Consider the following 8,971-nt stretch of genomic DNA (forward strand, 5'->3'; position numbering starts at 1 on the left):
GTCAACAGAGGGGAACCTGCCCCTCTGCCCTAGAGAGGTCACCTCTGGAATTCTGTGTCCAGTTTTGGACTCTTCAATACCAGAAAGACAAGGAGCTACTGGAAAGAGTCCAGTGAAGGCCACAAAGGTGATGAGGGGTCTGGAGCATCTCTGTTATGAGGAGAGACTGTGGGAGCTGGGTCTGTTTAGTCTGGAGAAGAGAGGACTGAGAGGGGATCTCATCAGTACATACAAAGATCTCCAAGGCGGGTGCCAAGAGATTGGTGCCAGACTATTTTTGGTGGTGCCCAGCAACAGGATGAGGAGCAGTGGCTATAAACTAAACCACAAGAAATTCCACCTGAACATGAGAAAGAACTTCTTTCCTCTGAGGGTGGCAGAGCACTGGAACAATTTCCCAGGGAGGTCCTGAATTCTCCTTCTCTGGAGACATTCCAAATCCACCTCGACACGTTCCTGTTCACCTGCTCTGGCTGACCCTGCCTCAGCAGGGGAGTTGGACTGAATGATCTCCAGTGGTGCTTTGCACCCAACCATCCTGTGATTGTGGGATTCTAGGAAATGGAGATGTTCTTGGTTCCTTTTTCAACAAAAACATTAGCTGGGATTCTTCATGCCACATGGAGGCAGGTGCTTAAGTTTCCACAGGAGCCAAACCACTAAACTTCCTGACTGAGAAGGTGTAGGCCAGAACACTCACTGGAGAATACTTTTAATTTTCAGTATCTTTCAATCTTCTCTTTCTCTTCTGGAAGGTTCATTATCTCCAGATTGTTATGCAGATTCTTAGCAAAGTTGATCTTTCAGTCAAAAATACTATGAGCTTCTATCAGCTGAAATTAATTCACATAATATCTATGAAACTGTAATAAAAATAATGGAAACCTTAATGGATGATAAAAAAAGATGTATTAAACATTCAAATCTAGTTTTGGTGTAACCCAAAGATTTAGAGCATAGGATTATGTACTATGGTAATATGAATTTTTGAAATATATATTTGATAGAGTTGTGTTTTGCATTTGGTAGGAGCTAATGAATGAATACATATAGTCGATTAAATAGTGTGTCATAGATCTAGTCTGCTTTTTCATTTCATAGGAATTCCATTTTAAAGTGCTATAACCTAAAGGTCAGCCACAGAGAATAGCTATGTTAGTAGCAATTGCACCAAATTATTAATTCAAATTTACTACAGCTTTTAGAGTCTGTTTTAATGTGAAGCATAGTCTCAAGAACTAATAATACTAATTGAATTATGGTTCCAAAGTAATTAGAATTTCAGGATAAACAACATTATTTTGTGTATGTATGACTGTGGTGCTGGAGCCTGTAAGCTCTACTTCATTAATTAATAAAGAACCATATGTTCTGGGTTTAGTGGTGCTGGAGGCTGAAGTATTTTGTTTATCAAAGGATAAATCTCTTATAATGGTTTACATCTGAATGCTGATGAAGGATATGCATAACTTTTGCAATTCCTTCATCTATAAGACATTTTTTAATTATAATTTCACATCAGCATTTGTGTATAATGTCTAATACAAAATGTAAATGGAAAGTAGATTAAACTATTTTAGCAAACTGAGTCTTTCAGCAATATTTGGGGTGATTCTGGAGTTAAATTAAAATGTAGAGGTCAAATCATCAGTCAATTTAAATTGATTTTCCATCTCCATAAGATTCTACACTTTGTGATTCGGGCAAACTGTACTTGGAGAGGAACTGGGCAAAATTAATGACTAATAAACTCCCCCTCTTCAAATTATTTTTATTATGACTTAAATCTGTGTCTGAATCTATGTGTCTGAATTTGGCTGAAGACTTTGATGAGAATACACTGTCTCTTGCTTAGTTGTTTGGGTTATTTTAAATATTCAAATAACTCTTACACCCTGATACACACACAAACACACACACACACAAGGGTCTACTTATTAATACAAAAGTTGAAAACTGTAATAAACATTTTTCCAGCCCTGACAGTAGACTGGTGCTATCCTCTTTCCCAAATGTGTCAGAACATGTAATTCTACCCTTCTCAGTGAAGTAACAGTTGAAAAAATGAACATCAATAATCTAGGATAATTGGATAACTTCAAAAGAAAGCCAAGAATCTTGCAGCTACCCTGAGTCTCCAGACAGAAGACATCTTCCATCTGATTGCTCCTTCCTTTGGCTGGCTGTCTCTTCACTACCCTTGGACATTGTGCCTGTCAGCTCTGCTTGGGAGCCTTCTGGCATCTCACCTTCTCAGTAACATTTTTTCACTTTTCATTATAGTCTCAGATGATCTGTATGCATCATCTGATCCCAGCTAAAGATTTGAAGCATTTTAGATTCATGTAGATCTCTTTATCCAACCTCTTGAGCTGTTGTTTTATATAGGAAACATACAGTATTTATTTGGAAAGTGACTGTGTAACTTCCATGTTCTATTTTTATCTGTTATTGAATTAATATATTATAGAATATGGCAATACTCAGTGACCTTATTATTGGTTGCATTATTCTGATGTAGTCTTAATCTAGTAGTAGTTATAGTATATATCACCTTAACTTTTGTCACATTCTTTTTTCTGAAACCACATCTTTTTTGTGAGTAGAAGGATTGGCTAGTAATGTAAGAACTTTAAATTGCAATGATATAAAACCATTCATAATTTTCTAAACTATTGGGGGTTTTTTGGTTTTTTGTTGGCTTTTTTTCCTTCTTATTTTTGTTTGTTTGGGGTTTTTTTTGTTTGGTTTGTTTGTTTGGGGGTTTTTTTGCTTGCTTGGTTTGGTTTGGTTTTTTCCCTGTGGATGTACTAAATATTAGAAACATTGGGCCTAAACAATGGGCTTTCTTTGCAATGATGACCCAACCTGTGTATTTTCACACTAAACTGAGTAGGATATATTAAAAATAGTATGAATCTCCCTTTTGTAGATTCTTATCCATCCATTTCTTACCACTAGTGAATCTTTTAACTTTTGAAAGAATGATATGCATAAAGCGATCACCATAGATGCACATAAAATTGTCTTGAAATCCTTGCCTGCTTCAATTCAAACGTTTGTCTGGTATCAACAGACTCTTGTGTGTGTGTTCCCAAGTACTGTAGTAATTCCACTCCAGCCATGTACTAATACATGTGGTTTGTTTTCATCAATTACATATTAAAATGGTGATCTTCAGAATGGCCTTTGACATGAACTTCAGGATACTGACAGAAGATGAACATAATTCAAAAAGAATATTATGCACTAGGAGCTTTTTATCAAAGAATATATCTATGAAACCTTTGGAAAACTATTGCAAGAACCCTCACTAAAATTAGGAATTTAAGTAGGCTTTCAGTAATAAATATTCCAGCTGCAAAATATGAATAGATTTTCTCTATTCCCTTTATTTAATGAAATTAGAAAAAACCAAAAAGTGGACATGGCAATTTTTGCAATTATTCAATAATTTTTCCACTCAGTGTGGAAATTACTCTAAATACTGACATAACGCTCAGCTGAATCACTGTGAGCTCCAGCTATACTGGAAATGGCTTTGACCTGTCTATAATTGCTATGTATGTTTGGACAGATTATGCTCCTCATATTCTATTGTCTGTACACTCTGTTTGTTCACATGAAATGGTTATATTGGTAGCATTATTTATTTCTTCACATGAAGAGGAACTTCATAAAATGTTGCAGATGTACTTTTTCATTTGGAGTTAATGAAGTAGGTGACACTCGATTTTAAACCCAGCTTGGAGCCTCAAGAAACATCTTTACATGGCTATGCTTCTAAATTTAGATAATGGGTTATCCTTCAGAAGTCCTGTTTGTTGTAGCCTAGGACACATGTAGGAGTGTCCTTCCTTACAGTTCTCACAGAAAAGTGGGGGAGAGCTCTGCTCCCCCTTTCCAAAATTTGCTTTCTTCCTTTAGTCTCTGGAAAAAAAAATCAATATTAACTGTAACTATCTTTCAAGTCCTATATCCAAACCCAGAAACAACATGAACTCTACATTTCTAAAAAAACCATTAATCCAGGGCAACAGGACCTGTCACTGATCCTAAGGGCAGTGTCACGTCTAGGAGGTCACCGCCATGGTGACAGCCAGGATTTCTGACACTTTGTCACCTCTCCAGCGACTTTCCCTGTTTCCCACGTTCTCAAATGTCTTTCCAATCTGTTAGTACTGCTGAAGGAGATAATTGCAACATCATGTCAATAAACTCATCCAAAGGGAATATAAAACTAAGCAGACATTATAGAAGTTCTCATTGTAGTTGTGTTGTTCATGGTAATACCCAAGTACTTTATCACAGAGTTCACAGACTTCAGAAAATAATGTATTTTTCTCATTAAGGGGTATTCTATGGGGCTTTTTTTGTATGTAGAAAATCTAATATCTTGAAATTCAAACAACACTTGTGAGTAGCTGTGAGTTTGCATGTCATTGCCAAAAGTCTTCTGAGTAAACATGGCTTATTGCCATTTATAAATTTAAGAGAAGATGCTCTCTTTTTTAGGGAGTACTAAAAACTGATATGTATTTAAAAAGCACATGATCTAGGGAGCTAAACCGACGTTCCACAACATATTTAGATTCTCCAAAGGCAGTGGCAGACAAAGACTTCAGTTTCAAGCTACATCAAACATTTTTGGACTTCACCACACGGTGTTGCTTGAATACTTCATAAACTGTTGTATAAACCAAATCTTTTAAATGATCATGTGAGCAAATGTATGATTAGTGTAAACATGCATACATCCACAAAGTCATGAGACTCCTATGGCTCCAAAAGTTGTATTCTCCCACTTCATTGAGACAGCTTTATCTTAGCACAGTGTCAGTCTAACCAATCTCCTGACAGCATTTAAGTGGAGATTTTCTGTGACAAGCAATACAGAAAAGTATCTGAAACATTTTTCTTAGCCTTACTACTATCAGCTTCCAAAATTAGTTCATTAGAGAAGATTTACACATGGATAATCAGCATGTATTTTCTTATTTATCTCAGTATTTATTTTCTTGTAGGTTAGAAAGCCTATAGGCACAGTTGCTGAATTAAAACCCAAAGGTTACCCCCAGAAATTAGACAAAGGCCAGAGTAGGACCACAGGTTATGTACTGGCTTGGTAGCATCCAGTAGCTAACAACTACTTCCTTAGCAGTGACATTGTGACTAGAAGTGACATAATTAGTGAGACCAGTCTTAATTTTTCAGTGTGTTTTTCACTTTGAAAAAACAGTCTGATGCATTTTTAAAGCAGTTTAATAATACCCCAACTACTACAGACAATTTTTCTTACAAATACTTCAGAGGACATATAAAGAAAATATTTTATTTTTTCTATAATACACAAAATTCTTTTAGCACTATTATTTTCTAGATCTAATAATCAAAATGATCAGTAGTAGACATTACTTTCAGCATCAGTATAAAGCCTTCAATTTTTCACAAAAGTATGTTCACAAAATTGTATCTAATTAATAAATTCTGGTCAAACAGAAACATGCTGAAACTTCATAGAATCATAGAATTTTAAGGCTTGGAAGGGACCTTAAAGATCCTCTAGTCCCAACACTCCTGCCATGTGCAGGAACATCTCCCACTAGACCTGGTTGCTCAAGACCTTATCCAACCTGGCCTTGAACACTTCCAGGGATGGGACATCCACAGCCTCCCTTCTTAGTTATCTTGTCTTCTGCACCACACAGAGGAAAAAAACCCCAGCTGGTACTTTCTGTGCCCTGAGTCTGTTATCTCAAAACATGAACCTTAAGCCTTGCCTGTTAATCTTCAATATTGTCTCATCCAACACCTACTCAGAACTTTTAATTTCAAGAAGATTGGTGTAATTAAAATACTGTGAACAGAGGTTGTTCCCACCAGTTGCAAGCTCTTTGTTTGATAAGGGTTCTTGTCATTATTACTTAGCACCTACTATACTATCAGATATAAAATCTACATGATTTTTAACATGCAATTAAACACTGTTTAATTAGGTGGTATTAGTCATAGTAGTCCCTGCTAAAATAAAAACAAAGCAAGGGATTTATGATAATAGTGTTCCAATTAAGCCTCAGTCACTGCTATTCCCTATCACTCACTGGACTCCCTGGGAGACACCCCAATAAAGCAGCTAATCTAATTAAGTGGAATATGGTATATATTGTCTTATATGGTAATGAGAAGATTAAATATTGTCTCTCTGCATACTGGCTCTTTTGATGCACAGTGATTCACTGAGGGCATGACAGGGCCAGACAGTCTTTCCATCTCATTGTAATGAGAAGCAGTACAGGTGTTTGCCTACCATCTGGTTTCTGACATTGTCCCCTAATAATAGTTGTAACCTCACGAGGCATGAATGACATGAAACCAAACAGATTTGCCCAAATTTAGACAAAGTATAAAAAAATAAAATGGGAAAAAGCAATAAAAATTAGGACTATCCAAAAATGCAAGATGTGCAGGGAATGATAAGCAGCCATGAAACCATAGACCAAAATTTGCTTTCAAACGACGAGAGAGTCTGCTATGAAACAAAAAACTCTTGAAGAAACACCAGAAATTTTCATCAGGACCTGTCGTGAAAGGACATGGGGGAATGGCTACACACTGACAGAGAAATATTTAAGCTCAAAAAGGGACAGCATTTTTATTTCCAAAAGCTTTATAAAACATCCCTGGCTCTTTCTCTTAGACTATATTAACAACTTTTAAGAATATAATATTAACTTTGAATATTAGGCAACTTAAAATTGTAGAACTTATCAGCAAGTTTCAGAATTCTATGTATAAAAGTATGCCGATGTTAATGTTTGCTTTCCACACACTGACTTTAAAACTTCATCTTTAGCTTGCAGGCTAGGGTTTCATTTTTACATTTTGCCAGCTACTTGTCAAAGTACTGAGATGAATTATCTGTTTTGCACTATCTAGTCTTCTGCAGGTCTACCAGCGCAAAACTCTTCTAGAACTTTAGAAAGAAGAATGTTTAAATCTTGTCAATTCCAGGATTAAATCCCAGGTTACAATTATCCTCAAAATATAACAACATGGCAGGCATTTAGAAGGAGTCAAATTTCCATGAAGGACTCATCATAATCTTTCTATATAATAACATGCTTAAAATTGTAGGAGCAACAGTAAAGTGCAGAAGAAGTCCTTGTAGTAGCCACTATATCAAGAGTGAAAAACGCTGTGGGTGCAGTGTGGATGAGCAGACTGTCTGGTTAAGATAACTTCTTACAGTAGGTGATGCAAAGGGTTTCTGCTTGACCAGGAATCACTTTGAGACTTTCCTGAGCAAAAGCCTGAGTGAATACATCGAGCTGCAAATAGGGCAGGCACATATCACACTGGTTTATGTCCACTGAATTAAATTTTTGGGTTTTTTTGAGGTCATCCAAAGAACAAAAGTGACAATCTCAATTACATGTATTCAAAAGAGCCTTTAGACAATGTAATGAAAACTGTAGCCAAGGAAGTAGTGTTTAGATCTGGATTTGAACTGAATTGAAAACATGCTATAAATTCAGAATAGGAGCATATGAATTCCTGTGTAGGCACCCAATTTTTGAGTGCTATTTTATGAAAAAGTGTGAATATTTCTCATAGCAACATTTCCACATTTTCTGAATAGCTGTTCTTACACACTTCTGTGGTATAAAAACTGTGCCCAAAAGCTCATGTCAATGAATTAAACTGCTATAGGTCAAAGTTTCTCACATTGAGCTCTGTGAAGATTTTACGTTTTACTAAGGAAGAATGATTATCTTGTATTTAAAAAAAAAATTCTTAAATTAGTGCTTGAAAGAACAGAAAATAAAATGAAGATCGAATTATATCAATATAAAATCCAAAAATATTGCAAAACTACTCAGGGTGAAAAAGACCAAGAACAGTATTACTTTCTGACTACATTTTTTGTCACCAAAATAATTTTCTTATTTCAATTGCTAATAAACTTTTGAGCTGTTAAGATTAGTTTACGAGCTACAACTGATCAATCCATAGCAGTATCTCTACAGCACTTATTATTTAAAGTGGTTTAACAGGCAAATAGATTTTTGTGTACAGCTGGGAACTTTGATTCTAACAAAATTGTTACTTCTTGGATATAGAAATAAGAAAGTGAAATTAATATACTTGTACTTTATGGTTTTTACCCAAATCTTTTATTCTGAGAAATGAGAAAATCCATACTCAAAATGAAAACTTCTATTTGCTTTTTGAAACAATCTACCTCTTTGTTCGAGTTGAGCTCTTTATCCATAGGGGTAAGTTTATTTTGGAAATGAAGGATGTGAGGCAAAAGGATTTTTTTTTAATAGCGGTTTAGTATTGATTTTTGTGATGATCCCATGTGAAGTTCAATGAAATATATCCAAGAACATTTTTTTCACACATAGAAATAATTTGCTCTAAGCCTGTGTTCCTCTTATTATAAGTAATAATTTTGCACTATTTGCAATAAAAAAACAATCAGAGAGTTTATCTGCTTTAGTATCTATTTTTAAAAATGGAAGGGTATCTGTGACCATTAAAATTGCACATTCAAGCTGTAAATATGTTTTAAAACCAGCTAAGATTAAAATGGACATAAAGTCCGGCTGCTGAGGTACCAGTAACATCAATTAAAAAACCCCAAACCCAACAACAAACATGCTGATCATATAGAATTTCTAAAGACCTAATACTATATGCCTTGTTTTGATAAGTCCAAATATGCATAATTGCAATTTTATAATTTTCACTTACAGCAATGATGTTGAAACCCTATGATCTATTGTTATGCAATGAAAATTGAGCTAATGTGTAATTCATTATGGTTTTTAAGAGGTTGATCTGCTTGTATTACCACACATCTCATTGCCAAGGTACTAGAGACAAAAAATTAGGAATTATTGTATCAGTATATCAAAAGTGGCTTCTCCCCACTATTTTCAGGGGAGAGCAAGAGTTAAAGTCCATA

Source organism: Corvus brachyrhynchos, unplaced genomic scaffold, assembly GCF_000691975.1.
Source record: "Corvus brachyrhynchos isolate BGI_N302 unplaced genomic scaffold, ASM69197v1 scaffold428, whole genome shotgun sequence".
Taxonomy (NCBI): Eukaryota; Metazoa; Chordata; class Aves; order Passeriformes; family Corvidae; genus Corvus; species Corvus brachyrhynchos.